At 40.9% G+C, this 23,137-nt stretch overlaps 1 protein-coding gene across 2 annotated transcripts in view; it reads right to left on the reverse strand.

Annotated features, from left to right (window-relative positions):
• foxj3 (forkhead box J3) overlaps positions 1-22,312 on the reverse strand; it is an 84,207-nt gene extending 61,895 nt beyond the window's left edge. The window contains exon 1 of one of the 2 annotated variants that reach the window (XM_077603767.1): positions 22,022-22,312. The gene's annotated coding sequence lies outside the window, so the exon portion shown is untranslated. The remainder of the gene's footprint in view (positions 1-22,021) is intronic. The other variant, XM_077603765.1, reaches the window with a different exon arrangement.
• Positions 22,313-23,137: the final 825 nt, after the last annotated feature.

Consider the following 23,137-nt stretch of genomic DNA (forward strand, 5'->3'; position numbering starts at 1 on the left):
TAAAATCCATGAGCAATCATTAAAAGAATATTTACTTCTCGACACATCAGTGCTTCTCTATCATAAAGCTTCCGAAGGAGTGCTTAACATGTTCCTAAATCAAGATAACGTAAAAGCACTTTTTAAAACTCTCTTGAAATCATCATAGTGCACAGTACCTGTAGGGGAAACATTCCTCCGTTAGGACGTCGGGCAAGTCCTCTGATTGCTCAACTAGAAAAAGCATTTTAGCCTCACCATTTGTAAAGAAGTTGCCGATCAAAGCTTTACGAGCATATTGCTACGGGGGCGGCCACTTGCCATAAATCAATGACCTTTCCTCGGAGTCATAATCCAGACTACACAAAATGTTACACAACAGCAAAGACCAAACAAGGGGTCTGAAGTCTTCCTGAGAGGACAGTTTCACAATTGTGTTTTCTAATCTAAAAAGACATGTGAGAAAATGGCAGACTTTGACCTCAAATAACAAGGACTGAGAGATCCCTTTGTTTGAACAGATCACTCACAAATTGATGGATTATAAAATAATCATTAAATCCCTAATTATGTTTAAACAATTGCTTGCTTTGCTAATTGCAGCTGTTTTGGTTTTTAATCCGTGTTATGCCAAACGAACCATTGTTCAATGCTTCCATAAACCAAGTGATGACGACATAATATTTCATGGACCAAATCCACCTTTTAATAAGAATATTTTGTCTGGGAAAAATTGCGTATTGCACAGTTCGCCATGGGTGACTACTTCACTTTGATATATTTTTTTCCTATTATAAAAGCCTCTCTACATTCTACAATTACAAATGATATCTTATGTATTGTGGTTGTTACCCCTAAGTCTATTCCTTGTTGTGTTATCGTACCTTTGGCAAATTTTTGTGATTCTCCAGAATTAATAATACTATCAACTTTAGTGCCAACGTGAAATGCAGTACAAGCAAGAGATTATTAATTTAAAAAAAAAAAATGGGAGTGAACGCGATCAACTGAATAAACATCAACACACTCCCGACAATGTTCGACGCCGTCTGTGTTTAAACAAGATGAGAAATTCCTTTGGCAATCTGAAATCTACGATGATTAAGAAGAGAAAGTGAACCACGACCAAAAAGTGAGCAGCAGACCAGACATTTGTTTTCACTGGGAGTAAGCAGGTATAAATGTCTATATGCCTCTACCTGTTTTCTTCACGCTGCTCCCTTGCACATCATTTCAATTAATTTGGTTACCTGGAGACAATGTTATTATTTACAAGGGTGTGGACGGAGGAAATGGAAACAGTAGTCGTTGTTGCTTTAAGCTTTTCAGGGACAAAAATCAAAATTATTCCCTTGAAGGTACCCATTTCTTTACAAGAGACACAATAGCTTGTTATAAAACCTTGAGCCTTGGGTGGAAAGAAGGAATGTAGGAGAGTGCTCAGTAAGCATTGGATTCCACTTAAATGTCATGACAAATTGTGAATGTGAATCAATGCGATTGTGTTATCGAGCATGAAATCCTGACAAATAAAAGTGCAAAAAAGGAACCACAAAAGATTAGTGGTTTGTCCACCACACTGCCTTCAAGTGGTAGAGTTGCAAGCAGCTGTAAATACACAAAGGCAGGGGTCTCAAACCGATTCCGCAAAGGGCCGCAGTGGGTCCTAGTCTTTGTTTCAACCGATCCAGTGTTGGCAGTTTAACAATGAGGGGCCTTCTAAAATAAGTAGCACCTGGCACAATCAACTGATTACACTTGCATAAGGTGTCCACTTGTTCGGTTTGAATAAAAACCTGCACCCCCTGCGGCCCCTTGAGGACCGGTTTGAGACCGCTGCACTAAGGCTATATTAACCCTATAGATCAAAATTCAATTTCTTTGCCCATATGCCACACATCTTTGTTTTTCCATGCAGTGTAAACAGTTCAATTCCAATAATTTAAAATCTGGACTCCGCTCATTTGCAAGTGTATAGAAATCGGATCGCTCTCCGACACCTCAGGAGCATGAACGTGATCCGTAAGCATGCGACCTAAATGTTATCAACAGATGCAGGCCGTTGTCAAAACAAACAAGTAACATAAATGATCAATGGGTTTTGAAAGCACAGAAAATAACTTGTGCTTCTTTATATCATCCGTCAAGCTAACAGGTTAAGAAAATGTTAGCTCAAGTGGCATAAAACCTCACAAACGTGTGAAGGAGGAGACCTCCCAAAGGGACTGTATTTACATCTTTAAACACAATGTGTTACTGCTCACTTGCGGGTTACCTCGCTTATGCATTCTGTTCACCTGCGTTTGTTTTTTGCTCTGTGAACTGTCCAAACTAACGAAAGAACCAAAAACAAATTGGGCATCACACCTTGCAGTGTGAAAAGAGCCAGACAGAACACTAAAAATGCACAAACGTAGAGCAGAGACTGGATAGGAACTCTCAACCTCAAAGACGTGAGACAGAAACCACTGGTCGACCATGGTGCCGAAATAAATATGTATTATTCTTAGGGTTACGAACACCTGTTTAGCAAAATTTTCCTGGCACATTCTGACAAGGAAAAACAGTCAATGGACTAGTAGAAATATACTGCAGATATCGTATTTCCAAACAGCATGCCTTCCCAATAGATTTTTCATCGGAATGCATTACGAATATATATTTCTGCTATTTATTTGCCAGGGCTTTTAATGAATTTGAGTATACAGGCAAATGTAATCCATTCTGAAATGAAATTTACTTACTTTAATACAGAATAAACATTGGTAATATTGACAAAGGCACCAGACAACCGTAGGGACTCCTGCCTGACCTTACGAGGAACGCAGGAACTCTCACTGTGTAAAGACTGATTAGTCGTTCCGCAGGAGATCCCGTAATGCTTGTGAAACTGACCGTGGTGTTTCCAACAGGGAAGTAAGTCTCTTTACAAAGAGGGGGAAGGTGAAAAGGCTTGCGTGGGCAGCTGACATTTCCGTTTCGTTCTAGTGGCGATATCTGCCATGATAGGTCAACCGCCGCCTTCAAGTATGTGAAATCACATGAGCCGGATCGGTAAATAAGATGCGCTTACTTTATTTACTGGAGTTGGGCGCTGTCAGTTCTTAGTCTAATTGGCCTTTTAAAATTGTCTCAGCCAAAAGATTGGGGATCTACTTTGTGAATTAGCGAAAACATGCCAGCTTGGCAAATTGTGCAGCATTGTAGCAGAATGACAAGAAATCATTTGCCTAAAAGAGGGAAGCAAAATGACAAGATATTGATCCGGACTGATTGTCTGTTAACAAACATTGAATTTTCTCTCCTTGTAAAGATAACTCACTCCTATCCTATTCTTGGCACAGGAACAATCAGTGGACTGCATTGTGTCTGGTGCTTAGACATTTTAAAACGACAACACCAGGGGTGTAAAGATAAATCCATTTGAATCGTTTCTCGGTCCGTGATGTGTGAGAGCCGAATGCAGGCCTGGATCGGTAACAAACTATACAATTAAATATGACGTTTAAAACGTGCAGAGAAAGATTCCCCTCAGCCTTCCAAAAATAACATTTGAATCTATGAATTGATTGTAATTTCATAAAGAATTTAGTGAAGTGTAATGTACCGTGTGATGCTTCTCAGCCCGTGGGAAATGACAATTAACCTGCGATCAATCCCTAGCACTCATCACAAATCTTTACGTTAATAGGTAGAGACAGAGGCCAAAGTATCCTGTAGACTAGCCGCTCATATTTTTATGGGTAAAATAAAAATCACAGCGGCCCAGCTATTGAGCTTTACGGCACTGAACAATGGAATTTTATTGCACTCTTTGGGGACTACATGAGTCAGGGCGAGTTATTTATTTCGACAACTTCAATGCAGGCAATCTTATTAAAAATACATGGGAATTTGATTCAATTTCTCTGATTAACTTACCTGTCGCTAGTGCCATGCTTCGTTTTATCCGACAAAAGTTAGTGATAGATTACGGCACGTTCCAAATTGATGTCGATTGAGGCAAAACAATGTCACTTAAATTTCAGTTCATGTTTAAGGTACATGAATTTGTATTCAAACTTTTCCGTCTGGGAATCATTTATTTCAGGTTTATGGGTCTCTTTAGTTTAGGAAGAGGATTATATTGATTAGTTAAGTGATTCTGACGCCCACCAAACTTCTAAACAGAGCTGCAAACCTCCGTCGACGACATTTCAGGAGTTCCCTTGTCCCAGTTTTTCCAGACTGAATGCAATTCACCAAAATTGAAAATGTTTATTAAAAAAAACGTAGGACAATGCAGTTGAATCAAATGCGGAAGTAAGATGGCGGACGACGTAGCGATGGTGTGAATTTCAAGGCATTTAAATTGGAAATGTGGTACTTTTCCGAAATGGTTGCTTCAAAAGAAAATTTAAATGACATTTTTTTGGAATTTCCAGAGTTTAGGGAGGTTGTCCAGAGTCCTGAAGTTTGCGTTACTAGTCCGGGTAAACTCCGGAAATTCCGGAGAAGTTGGCAGCTCTGTTCTAAATCATGAAACTGCAACAAATTCAAATCATTGCATTATCTTAACATGCGTGTTTTAAGATGCAAAGCATCACAAAATTACTAGCAAAACTCCACGGCACTGTATACTGACTGTGTACTGATTACGAGGCTGCATTGTACTTCTTATTTTTCCACATAGCGTCTTCTTGCTGGTGTAAAAGATAAGGCTAATTAACTTGGCACCATTCACACCTCGGCTTGAGTCAGAATGATCATCCATGGCAGCCTAATCAAATGTTTGATTCCACAAGAAATATTCCGTCACTTGTAACACTTGCGACTACCCCCCAGCCCTCACCCCCAAAAAATCTCAGAATAACCTGCACTAAGCCTCACCTTTTCCCTACACATTCTCCTTCACCACTTTACATTTCTTGGTTCAACCCCCCCACCCCACAACCTCCTCCTCCTCCGCCACTCTCCGTCTTCGCTCTCCTACTACTAGCACCACACAGGCTGCGCTCATTACGGCAGATTTGCAAGTCTGCTCCAGAGCTGCATGAGAGGAGATGAAACAGAACTCCCACTGGCTTCCTCTGCACAGCTTCATACATCTGACAGAGAGCGCTCCACGTTTGGGCCCGAGACGCAAGCCGGCAAACACCAAATGCAGACTTCACAAAGATACCGCCCCGCAATGACTTTATGCCACACGCAGTATTCGTTCGGTCTCCATACATTCGCACGGGAAAATAAATTGGGAAAAACAAGCAGTCTTCTGCCGACTCTCTCCACCTTTCTCAGGTGATCAGCCGGAAAATCCATGTTATACACCTTAACTTGACATCTGTCGGGATTCTAACGTCTTATTTTCAGTTCACCCGGTTATCAGGCTAAACTGACGTGATGAACCAAATATTGCTACAGCGCTCTTCTACGCATTCGCTACGTCGAAGTGGCATCGACTGCCATCTTGTGGCAACTATACCAAGATATATCGGATTACAGTTGCTAGCTAAAGTAGCAATTAACACCTGGTCATTGACAAGATTCTGATTAAGCTGGTTTTACAGCCAACGAACGCTACAAACTTATGCGCGAACTCCTAAAATTATTTAGCAGGCTAAACAGAAAGCCTAAGCAATAACAATGAATAATAAAGTAAAGATATTGTTGCTGCTTTGCAGAGTTTTGTCATTTAAGAATGTGATAAAACAGAAATAGAAATTGACTGGAACAAAATATCGTCTCAAGTTATTTTACATTTAATGTCAATACATGTATTTGGGTTTTTTTTCTGCCATGAAAAACGTCAATCTAATAAAAGTGCAATTCAAACCATTAAATATTTTAAACTGTAACCAATTGTTAATCTAAATTTTCCAATGACAGCCAATACAACAGTGTTTGAGTCATTTCATGTACATTTATTATTTTCATTTCCTCCAATTCGAACTGACCATTAACTCCTCCACTACCATTGGATGGAAAATGCAAAGAATCACAAGATCAAGAGTAACCTTTATTTAGCACCAAAATCTAGCAAATCACAACCATAGAACCCATAATATTAAATGTCTAACAAGTCAAATTTCTACTACTACGAGGCCTCTATTGACACATTGCCCAACCATTAATGATTCATTTCAAAGGACTACAATATTTACATTGGAGCAGCATGACAGGTACTGTATCAATAGGAAAACCACAATAAAACAGACGAATGGCTCATCTATTTTAGTTCAACATAATGGCAAGTTGCCTTAAAGCAACTTCCGTCACGTTATATATAGTCAACCCCAAAAATTCATTCAACCCAGTTTAGGTCATTCATACCAGAGTTCTGAGATCAAGGGTTCAATGACAGGCTCTGGACTGAAGTTTGCTTGCCTGAGTGGTTTTTCTCCAGGTACTCCGGTTTCTCCACACAGTACAAAAACCTGCGTGGAAAACTGATTGAACACTCCAAATTGTCTGGAAGATTGTCTCATTGGTAGCCTCGGGAGGATAAGCGGCGTGGAAAATGAATGACAATAAAAGTGGGAACACAGTAGGCTTTGTCCTTCAAGTCCTTCCATTCAGGTGCCTTGCAGGATGACTCACTTGGTGAAAGTGGCGCATCATGTGGCATGCTGCATGACTCAGAGCCAAAGATAAGGACCGAGGCTACCAACAAAGCACACAAGCAGTTGACCTGTATTGTTCTTCCGCCGACCACACCGTGAGCTTGCGTTTAATGAAACAGCGTCGCAACGTTCTGAACGTGCGCGCTCACCATTCCTGTGTGCGTCCATGTAACTGCTTCAAATGCGTCACAGAGATAAGGGAATTCTTAATCATAGCAATGTGACTCATACAGACGTGAGGGCTAACCACGCCTTGGAGGAAGAAAAAAAAAACAAAAACGAGAACGTTGACATTATTTTTCTCAATTAAAGTTTCACATCCATATTCTCTGAATTGTTGCACTACACAAATGCAGTCCGTAACAAAAAGTCATGCCTGATCCTGTCAAATATGACATTGAATTGTAAAACCGTGACAAAAGGACTGTGCCATTAATTTTGGAGTCAGCACGTTCAATAAAGTCATAAAAACTCCACAAAGAGTAGCAGCTGTGGAAGAGAGCTTTATGGGAAGATAAACACCACACACAAATTTGACACTTCATGAATGTCAGGTGAAAAAACTGTGAAATCACAAAGGAAAGAACACAACTGCTTGAAAAAATGTGTTAAACGTGTTTTCAAACAGCTTTTTTTTCACTAGAAATCAAAAGGTAGGGAGCAGAGATCCGACCGCTGTGAACCGCAAAGAGTGTCGCCAGACTGTGAGCCCTTTAAGTCAAACCGCCGCCCCCTCAATAACCTCCTACACAAGCAGTGACCACCCCCGAACCCCCCAGCGAGACGCCTTTCAGACCAAACGCTGCTCTGCCAGCTACATCTTAATAAGATGTGGGAAACTAGGAGAGAAACGAAGGCATGGCCATCTTTAGGAGGAAGCCGAATAAATGAGTGAACACGCACCCCGGGGGTGGGTTTGCCGGGGGCTCTCCAGGAGGTCGGCACGAGCGCAGCCAATCGTGTCGAGGCGAAAGCGGCAGACAGAACCTAAACTGACATATACAAGCGGCCAAGTCTTATCAAGGAAAGAAGGGGGCTGTCGAGGCGTCGCGTTTGATGGCGAATTGCTGCATCCGCCGGGGTCGGCGTGCCGGCCCCTCTGAAAACGCAATTAGAGATGGAAGAATCGGAGAGCTCACGATAACTACCTCATTTGGTTGCCATGGACAGCGATAGACGTTCGGTGAGGTTAAAATGGATTGGATTTCTACCAATGGCAATCGATAAATTTAAAAAAAAAGCCTGATACCCCACCAGGCTTATAAAAAGCCAACGAACAAACTCTGGCCTTTATTGAGATTGGAAAATTTAAGAATTAAGATTGGGGATCCCTCTTTTAAACCTGTCTGTATTGGAAAAAATACTACAGTAATCCCTCGACTATCGTGTTGTCACTTATCGCGAATTCATTAATTCACAATTTTTTCCCGCTATTAATTATTAAATTCATAAAAATGTGAAAATCCATGCTGAAACTCGTAAGTGGACGCTACTCTTGCTACTAGGACTCAGCACTGGAAGAAAAAGGTAGTTATTATAGGGGTGACCCTACTTTGCGATTTTCCGATTATCGCGGCCATGTCTGGTCTACATTAACCGCGATATTCGAGGGGTTACTGTATATGTTAATCTGGAGCTGCAGGTTCCAGACCCATGTCCTAGTTGAACTTTTCAAACAGCTCAGGTTTCAGTGTATTAATTCAGTTTCGACAAAACGCTTGGGGGGGAAAAAAAAGAGTAATGAGCCTTCCTCTGCACGCTGGGTCCTAATCCATATATTTAAAGCCACCTGTTCAAGCTGCCAACATGACTACAACAAAGTAACTACAGCTTCAGGCTCCCTAGGCTGCTCTATCATAAAGCAGTATTTGTCTACACTCATAATCTGACAACGTGAATAAAGAGGAAACGGAAACACGATAGCATGTCAACAAAATTGCCAGAAGATAATAACAGTTCTAAAATTCTACTGAGATTAGAGCAAGTTTCTCATGATATGGAGCCTACGTCTAATTGGGTATCAAAGCTCAACTACTATTATGTGATAATGAAGGGGAATCCTCTGGGTTGGCCACAATGCTGACGCAGCCTTAAAGCTTCCTAAATCTAAAAATGTCCGCCTTAAGTGCGTTTCACACAACGTGTATTTACCCACTAACATTGTCTTAAAAACAACAAGGAAATCTTCTGGCTCTGTGAGAAAACTGCGAAAGTAGGTCACTCAGTCTCTTGTGAGTCATCGGCTCTGGCAGGAGACCAAGAGGAGCAGGTATGAGGGAGACACAGAGAGACGAGACAAATGCAAGACTGATACACTGTCATCAGCACTTTTAAAAGGTCACTTGGGCACATTTAGATGTCTTTTAGCGGGCAAAGTTGGACGTATTAGTAAATTGAAGAGAATACTGTACATACGTGAAGTGCTAAATCCTTTGTCCATTTATGCTGGAGTTAAAAGTGATCATTCCACGTTTGCTCACAATTTAGCACCAATTGGATATGGGCAAACGGGCATAAAACCAAGGCAATTGGATCGCCTTAGATAGAAATCTGGCCAAATGTGGGTATAAAAAATAAAAAAATGTATTCTTGCCAATACAATTGTGCTGTAAAGAGTCAGATGATAAGAGCAACAGAATACACTATGTATCATTAAATATCGGCAATTCCGATGCAGAAATTTGTACCCGTGCGGGTTGTCCTAATTAATAAGCGCTGTAATATCAGCTGTTCAAAGATTCAATCTTCAAAGTGATTATTATCATATGAAGAGTGGGGAAAATATGTTCCCCTGCGAAATGAAATTTCTACTTTGTTGTCCATATGGATGCAGTGCAGTAAAAGATGGGGGGAAATAATAATACTATGCTAAACTACACAGTACACAAAATAGGACACTGTAAATAGAATGCAAAACCAGCACTTCCGTACACAAACGCAGTTCTTCATGTACAAATTCAATTTTTTGTGTAATCGTTGTGAATGTAAAATTTTCTATAGCAGTCTGAAAAGTGTCATAGAAGAACAATAAGCCAAGTCACAACATGGTGTGTAAACTAAAAGCAGATGCAGAAGAATACTTGACAACGCAGCAGAAGAAACATGCTAAAAAAACAGCATGGCATATTTAACATGGCGGGCTGTGATTTTGCAGTCCAGGGATTTATTTTAAAGCTCTTGAGCAATGGAAATAGCCAGATGAATGTAAAGACGGCTAGGACTGCATCTTGCATGTCTTGTGTTTTTCCGCTACTTCACACCATGCCTGTCATTTCACCGGTTGCTAAACAATACAAATTGATGTTATCAACGGTTGCCTGAATTCCGATATAGCGTCATACCAGATAGCAGATTTGAGTCCAAATTCAAAAGTGGCCAATATCGTATTGGAAAATCCTACGCATATAATTTCTCATTTATTGCTTACATTATTTTTACTGGTTGAAAAAGTCAGGCGTCGCATCAGTATCGTAAAAACATATCTTGGAGAGCAACAAATGGATGAGAAATTAAAAAAAAAAAAACATCAGTATTAGGACATCTCCACTCCAAATAATTTCAGTTCATGCTTACATTATTTTCACTGGTTGAAAAAGTCTGGCACCGCATCAGTATCGTAAAAACATCTTGGAGAGAAAAAAAAACGGATCAGACCAGAGATTTAAAAAAAACATCAGTATTAGGATATCTCCACTCCAAATAAGGGTAATTTTCCCTCGTTGCAGATAAATCGGTAATCAGCTCAAAGACCCGCTCTCCAGGCGCTCCAAGTCCAAACCTTCTTTTAACACTGTACACGTTTCCCGTAGTAAGGCAGGATGAATTGTCAGATCACAGGTGCAACCCTGCTGCTTTCCAAAGCTCCGGGATTCCCTCCCAGAAACCCAACTTGCTGGCAGTGTGGCTACCTCTCTAAGTCCGATTCCACTATTTCCAAACAGTTATCCTTTTTCTTTTTTTAATCATAGGTGACTCAGCTTTGTCAAAGCCATCAGTAAAGCGCTCACCCCGGAGACAACCCCCGTTCTTTACAACCAGCATTAGATTTAATTGCATCGGGCTCGGACCGCATCGTCTCAACCGCAGTGTCCCCTCATCCCGAACTTCTCCGCCAGCTCATTCATCCACCCTGAGGGAGAGGCACGCAGGCCAGAGGAAGTATGACTCATCAGCGTAACGAGATGCATTCTTCAGAATACTCCCGAGATGTGTTGCTTGCTAAACGAATAGCCCAGTAGGTGCACAAAAAGTAATAGTGCTGGCCAAGAGCAAAAAGAAAAAGAAAAACAAGGTGGGGAGGCAATCAAGTGCCACTCTGCCTGAGAGCAAGAAGTGAAGACATTGGGTTAATAGAGGCAGAGCGAGAGACATCACTTGTGTGGGTTTCTTGGTCCGCGGAGATCAACATTCTCTCCAGATCCAGAGAGAGAGAGAAAATCCTTGGCATTGATCTGGGGTATTCTGAATCACACATGGAGACCACAAACTCTACATCTAAGGCTAATACGTCAGAATTTACATGAAGCCAGGTTCTGATAAATGATTCTGCCAAGCGTGCCGAGCCCTCAGAGACGCCGAGGTATGGAGAGACGTGTTTTAATGATCAGCTCGAACAGATCCACTACCGCTCCTTCCAAGTAACGCTGCATCAGGACTTGGCAGTCGCCAGTGCACATCACGAGCCTTGCGCACATTACACGCTCCCCAAATTCAGCTCCAAGTTTCTGGACGGACTGAGCCCACATTTGCATGCAATTTAAAAAATAAAAAAAAACAATCCAAAATGCCAAGACCTCGGTTCGATGACCGTACATCATCCTCGCTGTTGGTAACTTCCTGTGAGAATGTTCAGATCCAGTGGGACTATTTTTGGCTCAACTGATGATTAATTGGTTTTTTTGTAATCGTACTTGCCTGTATAGGCAGTCAGAATCAGCCTGTCGCCATGCTTTGCAATAAGTCAAATCTACAAGATAAAAATGCTGATGGCAATGTTGGTTAAATGTTTTTTATTGGTGCACAATTTCAATCGTTATTGATCTGTGCAAGTTTATTCTTGAACACTGACAAAATTCTATCATTTAATTTGTGTGGAAAAATACACGTGACAATGGAACTTTAAAGGTGAAGCTCCAGTTACCTAAATTTAGACGGGGATCGTGAACTTAACCAAGGGTGAGTCATTACCTTAAATGACACCAACTTGCTTGCCAATTTGTGGCCAGTCATACAACAACATCTTTTATTTATTACATGTCATTACTTGCATAATTTTGTTTGCATAATTGTAAAAATGCTGGAAAACCTGAATGTTCGTTAATGTGAATGAAGTTGCAAACAATTGTCTTTGTGCTCTACGATTGGTTGGAGGTTTGGATTAATTCCCCCCAAAAAATTATATACGTAGTAGTTGTAGAGATTTTGGCATTGTTATTTATTTTATTTTGGTCTCTAAGTTTCTTCTTCCCATTGGCTTCTGCTTCTTTGTCAGTGCAGATGGACATTTTAAATACAGCAGATGCATCAGTGCCTACCATCCAAACGTTTGGTTGCTTTCAAACAAAAGAGTAGGCGAATGCTTGCATATAAAGCACTCAAGTGAGATCACAAGTGGTGATTTTAAATGTTGAGAATTATTCATTATGAAGTAATGAGCTGTCCACTTGTGACCAGATCCATTTTAGTTACCCATTCAATTTAGCAGGTTGCTAATAACCACAAAGCCAAAGAAAGGCACATTTCGCCATCATTCCATTTCTTTTGTCATTAGACTCGTTTTAAAGTAGGTTAATTGCAAAGTTCTGAATGCAAAATGTCTTACAAAAACAAAATCTAATTGGCCACAGTCAGTTCTGAGAATCCAAATACAATTCCAGGAAAGAACACAATTCATTTTAACCATTCGATTGGAATGACTCACAAAAAGATACTACGGCCCTAAGGCACTGCCACACCCTTCAGCATTTAAATAAAAAATAAAAAAACTCCTTTACTTTCCCGTAGATTAAGATTCCCCTAATTACTCATTTTGGAGAGCTAAATCACATGATGGTGAATTACTGTATGGATCGCGTTGAAAGCAAAGAAACTATGAAGCGACAGGTAAATTTGTTCCAACCATGTAATTCCCGGCAATTTGAAAATTAAAATTAACAGCAAGTTGACCTTAGAGTCAGACGTGACTTGTTAGACAGCGACAATTGCTTACAACACTATATGTTAGACAGCGACAATTGCTTACAACACTATATGGCAGTGGAAACAAGTGATGGGTGTTAAACTTCACATCCCTTTTCACACTCTTACAAACGGGTGTTGTAAGAACGCAGCCTTTCTTTTGTACTGATTCTTAATCAACTGACTCGTTTAGTTGTAAAAGGTGTGTAAAAGGCGCACTGGTACTTAACGATTCCTGTCAAAAAAAAGAGCGCAACCTTAAGAAATCTCAGTGTAAACCCCTGACAACCATATGAAGATGTATTGATAAATAGGAACAAAACAGGGAATTTTTCAGCAGATGCAAGTCTAAATCCAATTAGAATTTGCTGCTTAGAATTGACAGACTGATTCAACTCGCTGGACAAAGCGTTGTGCGATGGGGAGAACCGAGGCAGTGAATTGCAAGATGAATTTGGGTATATAAAAAAAATGTAGCGCTTCACTACATCCATTCTCTCCATCCCAGGGGGAGTCTGGTGGGGTGGGGGGGGTCTGACTAAAAAATATGCTTGTTTGAAAGGCGACCTGCATTCACACAAGCACTTTCTCACCCACTATCCAGCGAGGACCTCTTTAAAAATTCATTAATTTACAGAAAAATAGATTAAAGCAAAACTCTCTAACGTTGGCTTCTAAATCACATTAATGGTGAAGAGTCCAATGCAAAGCCTTGAGCTGTTGCCTGAAGAAAAGATTACACACCTTGAGAATCATTTATTTTCAATTATTTTAAAAACAAAGCGTGTCTAATTGTCACATTTAATTAAGTCAATCTGCGGATGAGAAAATGTAGGGAGCCGAGCAAAAAAATCCTGCAAAAACTAATTAAAATCCATTGAACAATCCGTCACTCCGGCGGCGCCGTGCCAATGTCGTTCTCCTCGGCATTTGATATTTCGGCTTTAAAGACTCGATGACAGCTGCTCGTGCTTCCCCACCTTCCAAAAATGCCGAGAACTGCAGTTAGAGTAATTGCTCCGGCCAGCACAAAATGAGGTTCACTTAAGAGCAATTATCCCCCTCAGATCCCCCCCTTAAAGAGACTTCTCTAACACGGAGAAGTGGGCTCACACAATGTGACTGCAAACAAGATTCAAATTGGAATCGGGGAGGCGCTTCCAAGCGGATGAATAGCTCCACGGCTCATCTGCATTCTCGTGACGAGGGGCTCTAATGAAGACTGAGCTACTTCCTCTACCTCCACCTTACCTAAAGGCCCCCAATCTAAAGTGTGAATAGAGATTTCTACCAAAAAAAGACCTTTACTGCTCAACACTGGCAGTATTAGAGAGAAAAGCCAGCAATTTTTCTCTTTGTTGAATGTGAATTAGGTCAGAAAAACACTTTGGACATGGGAGTTAAAAAAAAAACAAAATTTGACTGAGTGTGTGGAGCTTTAAAAAGTAGAGCCGAGCATGGTAAGCGGCTAGTTGTTAGATAGCTAATCAGAGCCCAGTCTGCTTACAGTTGAGTGCTTGAATGCTAATTATATTTTTATGATGTTACAGTTTATTCAATAAATCAATTGAAAGTGACTGTCTATCCTATAGCACAGGGGTAGGGAACCTATGGCTCGGGAGCCACATGTGGCTCTTTTGATGGGTGCATCTGGCTCTTTGCTAACCTGTGAGCTAAAATATGGAAATTTCTGGTGACGGAAATGAGATATTACATCTCCTCTCATTGATTAGCAACAGCATAAGAATCTTTGAAAAAATATTCAGTTTTTTCCACTTTAAAAGTGGTGAAATTACAAAATAATAATTGAAAAGGCACTTGTTTACATGTATGTATTTTGACTTTTAAATTTGTAGTATGGCTCACAAGGAATAACATTGGAAAATATGAATTGTTTGTGGCTCTCTTCGTCAAAAAGGTTCCCGACCCCTGCTATAGCACATTAGAGAGTGAAGCATGACAATATATTCAATTTAGGCTACAAAAAAATAGTTAGCTTTATTTCATTTGTTGGAGATGACATGATGTTGGTATGTTAGTTCTGTTTGATGCAAAAAAAATGTGGTAAAATGTTAAGTTATTGCTTTTATAAGCCTGGCGGGGCACCAGGCATTCCACCCACCCAGGCCCAAAACAGTGATAAGAAAGAAAGTTTTGCTCAACGATTAGGAAGTTACTATCCAACTGCACAATTTATTTCAACTAAAAATGTTTTTTTATATTAAAGGATGGCCAAAGACAGATCAATTGATTGCAATATAGATGTAGTGCTATTTTTTTTCACATATGAGGAAGACTATACTTATTTAGCTTTTGTTATTATCATCTTGGGGAATGCATGAAAATAGTGTTTTATTGTACGTTACTATAGTTTATTAGATCAACACATTTTGTTGACATCTTCTTAAAATAAAAGAAAACCACTTCTAAAAGATTTGAAAACCCCCTAAACCTGTGACTCCAAAAACTTGTCTTCATGAAGCCAAGCACAGCAAAATATTAAAAAATCGTCATATGAGATCCTTGCTTCGAAAATGGACCACTATCAGAAATAGTCTTCTGGGAAACACTTTGGATGTTCCAAATAATGAAAAACAAAAAAAAGTAAGCACGCCATATTAAAAAAAATATACAGGCATCCTCATGAATGTATTACCTCCTGCCAATCACACACCACACTCGAATTTTTGCCTGAGGGCTGAGATGTGGTGGTCTAATAGGGTTTTGCTTCACCGGGTACCTGTTGTGGGGTCCTGTCCATCCACAATACAGTGGATGTGTGGGTGTGTGCACGTATGTGTGTGATGAGAATGCATGTAGCCACAGGCTCAACTACCACCAGGAGTCTGATAACTGCACCTCACGGATGGCCATTTGAATAATCACTTCAACAAGGGGAGAAATTAAAAAGGCTCTCAGTGTGAAGGAGGGCTAGGCAGTGGGCCACACGGCACATTCCAAATGAAGCCCCACCATTCTGACAGCAAAAGCCAAACCCTCCTCGCCACCCACACGACCACGTCCTACCCAGAATCACAAGCCCCGGGATTTAAATCTTTCCAAATTTGTTGCGTGTCGCATCACGAGTGATCTATGAAACGTTGCGCAAAGGGGCAATTTTTGCAGCGAGGCGAATACATATCAAAGATAGTAGAATCTGATTAAAATACAAAGTTTAAAGTGCGAGTTGTTACATTATTCCACTTTGTTCACTTTGATCTTTTTTCCATTCCAAATTAGTCCGTTGCTCCTTCCAAATTTTGACAATGAGCATCCTTCATAAATTAAAACCTTCCATTATTAATCACTCTTTATGGATCATAAAACAGATAATTGTGTTTAATTTATCCAAATTAAAACTAGATCTTTTTAGGAAAATGTAAAGAAATTGACAGCTTGCCGTCAGGGAATCAAACCCCGATCTTCTACGACACGGGATACAGAACCACTATACTAACAAGGAGTGAGAGCTTGATTTCCATCACCCAAATGCAATCCACTTAACGGTGAGAAAATCAATAAACATGTCCTTTCTAGCCAGGGAATCTAAACCCCATTTTCCGCATGACAGAAAAATATTGGGGAAAAGAATAAAATGAAATTCAATTAAATATGTAATGCCGGCATGCTCTTTAAAAAAAATACGATAGAAAGTTTCCTCCCCGATGGGGAATCGAACCAGATAACGATGCACTATACTAACGAAGAGCGTGAGCCTCACTCCCATTGGCCCGAAATGCAGCATACTAAATAATAACTAACTAATACTAGATCAATGCCATATTACATTGAGACACTATAAATGTTTTAAGGTAAACACCTATAACTAAAACTACTAGGGACCCTTAAAATGGTCCAAAACCAACAAGAAGTAACCTGCAAATGGCCAAAACTGACAAACAAAGAAGAACTCTCTCAAAATAGATAGGAAATAATCCGAAATGTACCGGAAGTGACTTGCCATTAACCTAAAATGGAAGTGAAAAAAAGAAGTGAGGAAAACTCATTGCCTGCTATTGACAATGACAGATGTCTAATTTAATTAAACTGGCTGTGGATGCTCATTGTCAGTGCCATTGACAGCGCTAGACGTCCAATCTATTTTGACTGGAAGGAGCGAATGGTCGCAACTCCCTAGTGTAATGTCTGTACGAGCGCTGGGCGGAGCGTTGCATTTTTTTCAGTGTTTTTTTTCCGTTAGTCAGTGTGAATGGCGGAGCAATCGCTAATACGAGAGGAGTATATACTACTTCTTGTTGGCAAGTGGTCGTGCGTTATCCTATTGTGAGGACATCTGTGTGCATCATTTTCGGAATATTTTGAAGGGAATACAAAAGCAAACAACCCTCGATAGGTTGCATCTGAAAGTCAGGGTGGAGGCGGGGCCAATAGAGCCAACCCGGGAGAAGAAAGGTATCAAAATGTAAAACAAAATTAGAATTAAGTTTAGTGCAAGGTTAGATTGAATTTATTTTTGAGTGTGTCTGCATCGTAATCCAAGTTCATTTAAATTTATTTATGTTACGAGTGCGTTGCCGTGCAAAAAGTCCGCCCCCTCTGTCCGTCTCTCTCCCCTACGCGAAATACGTCTAATATTCGCAATATTAAACACATTTGAGCACTATTAAACCACTAGTTATTTGTTACTTTGTTAATAGATGGCGAATTAGAACAAATAAAAATGTTTTTCCAATCCAATATCCTGTTTTGGGTGTTTTTTCAGAGGGTTGGAACGAATTAATTTGTTTTTAGTTCATTTCTATGGTAAACGTTCATTTGAGTTATGAGTAAATCTACATACGAGCTTAGTCCCAGAACGAATTAAGCTCGTATCTCGAAGTACCACTGTAGTTGACATTTATGTAGCCCGCGGGTTTCACTCCCCTGAATGACTTTCCTCTTACAATGAAGAAACCCCCGCCGTCACCCGTGAAAAAAAAAAGCTTAAGTGAATTTGAATGATTTCCCTCAGTACCTCTATCGATGTGTCAAAGCTCACTGTTGTGCAACGTCACCCAGGCTAGGAATCAATCACAGCATGACGCCACAGCAGTGCGCTACATATCGTAGCTGTGTCAAGTCGCGTTTGTTCCAAACAGAGACGCCAATTAAGCTAAGCGAGGGGGCATCTTCATTCCAAAAGCATTTCCCCATTGCGAGGCATGACAATTTCTTCACTCCGAGTTTGAAATGTTACTCGCATAAAACTTTTATCACCAACTTAAAGCACATTGGTGCCTTGAGATATTAGTTTAATTTGCTCGGCGACCACACCGAAACTTAAAATGCTTATATCTCCAGTCTAGACCGTAAAATGAAAACTCATCGTTAACTTTGTCTAGAAGCGAGCGAGCATTGAGAACTGCGTGCACGGATAGACTCGCTCATTCGCATGTAAAGGAACGGTGATTAATATTCAAAAGCAGGTCTGACATTTCGTTGCGGTTGCTGACTAATGTGAAGGGTATTTCTGTCACTCTGAAGTGGGTTGGGCTTACTTTCAGGACGGAGGAAAGAAAACACAAGCCGTCCATCTATCCCTTTTCTACACTGTTTGTCGTCACTGTCACTGGTGAGTTAGAATCGAATGCCATCTTTCTTCCACACTCGACTGGTCGCCAGCCAATCGCAGGCCACATGCTTTCTGAACCCACCTCAAGACTAACAGTAGTTCCAATGAAAGGAAAAATCGCAGATTTTTAGAACATGCAAATTTCCCTCGAGATTCAAACCCAGAAACTCTCCACAATGCGACATGAACGCCAAAAAGAGGGTTAACGCACAAGGTACAATTAAAGGCATGCTGAGTGATCGCTGTAATATCTGGTTTTCTTTTGACTTTCAAGTTTTTCATGAAAATATTCATTCATACTATGACTCATCTACTGTTGCAATGTAGGATTTTTCTTTGGGGAGTTACATATACTGGAATAATGATGATGTGTAGGGCTTAAACGGCATTTAATTGTTCTGTCTGTCAAGATTAATGGCATAGATAGATGAATGAAGATACACTAGTGGAATTGGAGCATTTCCCACAGCACACTAATAACGTGCAGTGGGTGGGATTTTGAAAACGTGACAGTGATAAACATCAAATCCATTTTAAATGGCTTAAAAATGCTAAAATGTTGTTTTTTTAAATGCCCAGTCCAAAGAGCAACAGAAAAATGTGCTGCTTTGCTTTAGTTTTCATGCAAATGCATATTTAATCATTTATATTCTATTTTAAACTACTGCTTTATATATTTTGACCCAATACAAGTTGAACTTTTCAGTCCCAATAAACAGTAATAAACATTTTCCTGAAATTAGCTCATCCCAGCTGACCGATTTTCACATATTGGAGCAGTTTGGCAGCAATGCAGAGCAGCACATGTCACATTTTCCCTACTATTGCTCTTCTGTTTCTGCAGTTGTCTGAAACATGGCATAACTGGTTATATTTTGCTACATATTGATACTTTTGGTGCATTTTCTAAGTGCAGTAATCCCTCGAAGAACGCGGTTAATGTAGACCAGACATGGCCGCCATAATCGAAAAATCGCAAAGTAGGGTCACCCCTATTTAATTTGTTTTTTCTTCAGTGCTGAGTTCTAGTAGCAAGAGTGGCTTCAACTTACGAGTTTCAGTGTGGATTTTTACATTTTTATGAATTAAAAATAATAATAGTAATAATATTTTTTTTCTTCAGTGCTGACTCCTAGTAGCAAGCAGAGGAAAGGAGAGCGGCTTACGGTTGAGAGTTTCAGCAGATTTCACATTTTTCTGAAGTTTAAAAAAAATAAAAACTGTAATAATCAATAGCAGAAAAAAATCAAAGTAGTGAATTCGTGATAATCGAGGGATTACTGTGTAAACCCCGGTGTTAAAGACACCACTTTGAAATAATTTTGCGTTACATAACCAAACTTAATCTTGATTTGCATAAAACACTGAGCTGAGATTTGGTTTCAGCAGCCCATAATACCGAAGAACACCCATTTACACAATGCAACTTTTGCCCCAGGTAAGCAAAGATTTGGGCCCACTAGACCAAGCGGGGCATCCAAAAAATTGTAAATGTTAACTTTAAACCTAGATTGTATGCTCGAAAAAATATTTAATCCAAATCCGTCCATTTTCCGTAATCCTCGTCAATGACAAATTGTCCTCGTAAGGTTTGTGAGTTAGCTGGAGCCTTTCGTGGCTAACCTCTAGCAAGAAGGCTACACTTCATGTTTGATATACTCCTGCACAAGCAAGGCATGCAGGGCAAAAAAAAGGAAAGTGCTGGAGCACCCCCTAGACAGACACATCTGCATGTGCCTGTTTGGCAACAGAGAAGGAAGCAGAAGCAGCCAACATCAACTTGCATACGTGAAGACTCGGAGTCCAAATGGGAAGGCCGGAGCCCAGTTTTGAACCTCTGACTTTAGAACTGAGTCTGATTTCATAACCACACGTCTACACGCATCCTGTCACCAAAACCCTCGGCATGAAAGTCACAAACAGCACACATACTGAAAGGGAAAGGACAATATGTGGTGGTGGTGGTGGTGGTGGTGGTGGTGGTGGCACAAGGTTATTGTATTCCCACTATCCTTAGATGACCAAAGATTCATAAAATATTTTTCAAAGCAGTCAGATTTAATTACATTTCTTTTTTCCAGGAACCGAATGATCTTCCAGACACAGCTTGCTCCGATTTATGTACACGTCGGACCTAAACTGTCATAGATGGACGACCTAAACCAAGAGTCGGGAACCTTTTTGACAGAGCCATAAACAATTCTTATTTTCAAATGTTATTCCTTGAGAGCCTCACTCAGAATTTAAAAGTCAAAATACATCAAAATGTATGCTTTTTTGTCATTTCATCATTTTTAGACCACAAAAATCCTCAATTATTTTCACAACATTGTTATGAGGGCGGCCCGGTGGTTTAGTGGTTAGTGTGTCGGCCTCACAGTAGGAGACCTGGGTTCAAATCCAGGTCGATCCACCTGCGTGGCGTTTGCATGTTCTTCCGAGGCCTGCGTGGGTTTTTGTCCAGGTACTCCGGTTTCCTCACACATTTCAAAGACACGCATGGTAGGCTGATTGCACACTCTAAATTACCCCTAAGTGTGAGAGTGAAGGGTTGTTTCTCTCCTCGTGCCCTGCGATTGGCTGGCCACCAATTCAGGGTGTCCCCTGTCTCTGTCCTGAAAACAGCTGGGATGGGCTCCAGCACCCCCTGCAACCTTAATGATAAAGCGGTTCGGAAAATGAGATGAAAACATTGTTGCGCTGTTGCTAATCAATGAGAGTATGCATGCAGAAGAGTCCAATTGAAAAACAAGATGATTAAAACGGGGTGCAGATTTTTTGCTCCAACCCATAAGAAGAAACCTTTCCACGAATTTGGTGTCCTACAAATGCAATCAGTGGACTGCAGTCAGGTGCTTCTTGTTTCAGTAGAAACCTCATTGATTAAAACAGTCTGTACTGGATCGGTTGGAACAAAAACCTGCACCCACAGTGGCCATCGAGGACCGGTTTGCCCACCCCTGAGTCCTAAACTGTCATAGATCGAGGACCTGGCTTTATTAGACATGCACGTGGGGTGGGAGTGACGCGTTCACACTGCATTGTTATCACATCTTGGCTCTTGCGTTGTAACGCCGTGCAGGTGTCTTCCATGGAGCGTCCATTGCAATTGCTGCACTTGTTGAGCCTCGGAGCACAAGTAGGAGTATATTTATGTTCGGGAGGAATTCAATGGCGCTTGTGCGAGGCTTGACAGTGAGGGGTCGGTGGTGGGGGGGGGATACACACTGCAACAGCTGTGAGTCAAATGCCACCAGGGCACGCAGAAAAGCCAAATGACACACACGCGCGCACGAAAAGCACGGACACGCAGGCAAGCACGCGCGCAGACATACTTCCTACAGCACACGCATACCAAACAGCTAGCCTAGCTGGGAGAGAGCGCCGGGGTACGTCACTCCATTACACCCAGAAAAGAGGGTGTCTACCCCTGCCTCCCAGCCACCCTGCCACGGCGAGGGGAAAGCTGTCAACCGGGGCCTGCCCAGTGGGTTCGACCCCCCTCCACATACACACACACAAACACACTCTCTCTCTCTCACACACACACACACACACACACACACACTCCGCCCCTCCTTCTCTTCCCCTGCTCGATGAGAGAACTTGAACGCAGCACAGTTAAACCGAGCAGGAAAAAGTCGCCCATTTGCTGGGCCCTAGTTGAACTTCCATGCCCTTGTAGCTCACTTACTCTTTTTGGAGAAGACGCTGAGGTTGACGGTGGTCTCCGTATTCCTCGCGGTAGTTTGGCACTTAACTGCTCCCACCTTTCGCCGCCGTGTCCCGCCAGGTTCCCGGAGAGAGTCCCCCGTGCGCTCGAACGCGTGTCGTCCCGGGCAAAGGTTCGCCGGTGTGCCTGCGGTGCCGTGGCGTCCCTTCTCTGCTTCTCCCCGATTCGCCTCTCGTTCGGCGGTCGAGCCAACATCCGGGACTCTCCGTTCTCGGGCCGGATCTACTTTTTTGTCGTACGTAGACGCGCCTGTGAGCTTTGGTGCCCCCTACCCTTCACCACCCCTAAATTCTTCCAAACTGTTACAGCCACTGCCGCTACAAAAACTAGTGCACGCGAGGAATCACGTCTAGACAGTTGTACATTATGATGAAAATATTCTTACAAAATTTGCCATAACATTTTAACGTATATAGAAAAGTTCATGTGGATTTTACTATGTATTATATTCCTCGTTGATATGTGACATGTAGCTGATGTAATATAGGTTTGGAAACATATTTTTAATTCAACATATATTGCATCTTTTTTTCATTATATCTTCCTCTAAAATGTGTTACCCAATATTAATTGATCCGATATGAATGGTAAATTGTTGGTTTGAAATACTGCATTGTATTCTTTTTTGGTTTTTTAGTCATATTATGGATTCAGAAATGTCAAATCATGATTCATATGAAATGATTGAATATGTATACATATCAATTTCACATATCAGATTATACACCGTACTGTGTTCATCTAAAATTAGTTACATAATTTTTCACGTGTGTTTAATATACATGTGAATGTATGTGAATATATTGCAGTTAGTTGTATGTTGTAAACCTAAATTAGTGTTGTCTCAATACGATACCTAGTGTATTGATATCGGCACCCGATACGCCTATTTTTGGATGAAAGAGTATCAGATTTGGTGGGATCCGATCCAGAATTCACATTTGTTTTCAACACTGTCATGTTTAGTACCTGCTATAAATCAAACGTGCCTGGTGTGTGGCACTATACTTTTTAGAAACCAATGTTAGTGAAAGGCTAATTTAATATTTGTAAACAGAACTATTTTATGTATTCTCG

The sequence above is a fragment of the Stigmatopora argus genome, chromosome 6 (genome assembly GCF_051989625.1).
Source record: "Stigmatopora argus isolate UIUO_Sarg chromosome 6, RoL_Sarg_1.0, whole genome shotgun sequence".
Lineage (NCBI taxonomy): Eukaryota > Metazoa > Chordata > Actinopteri > Syngnathiformes > Syngnathidae > Stigmatopora > Stigmatopora argus.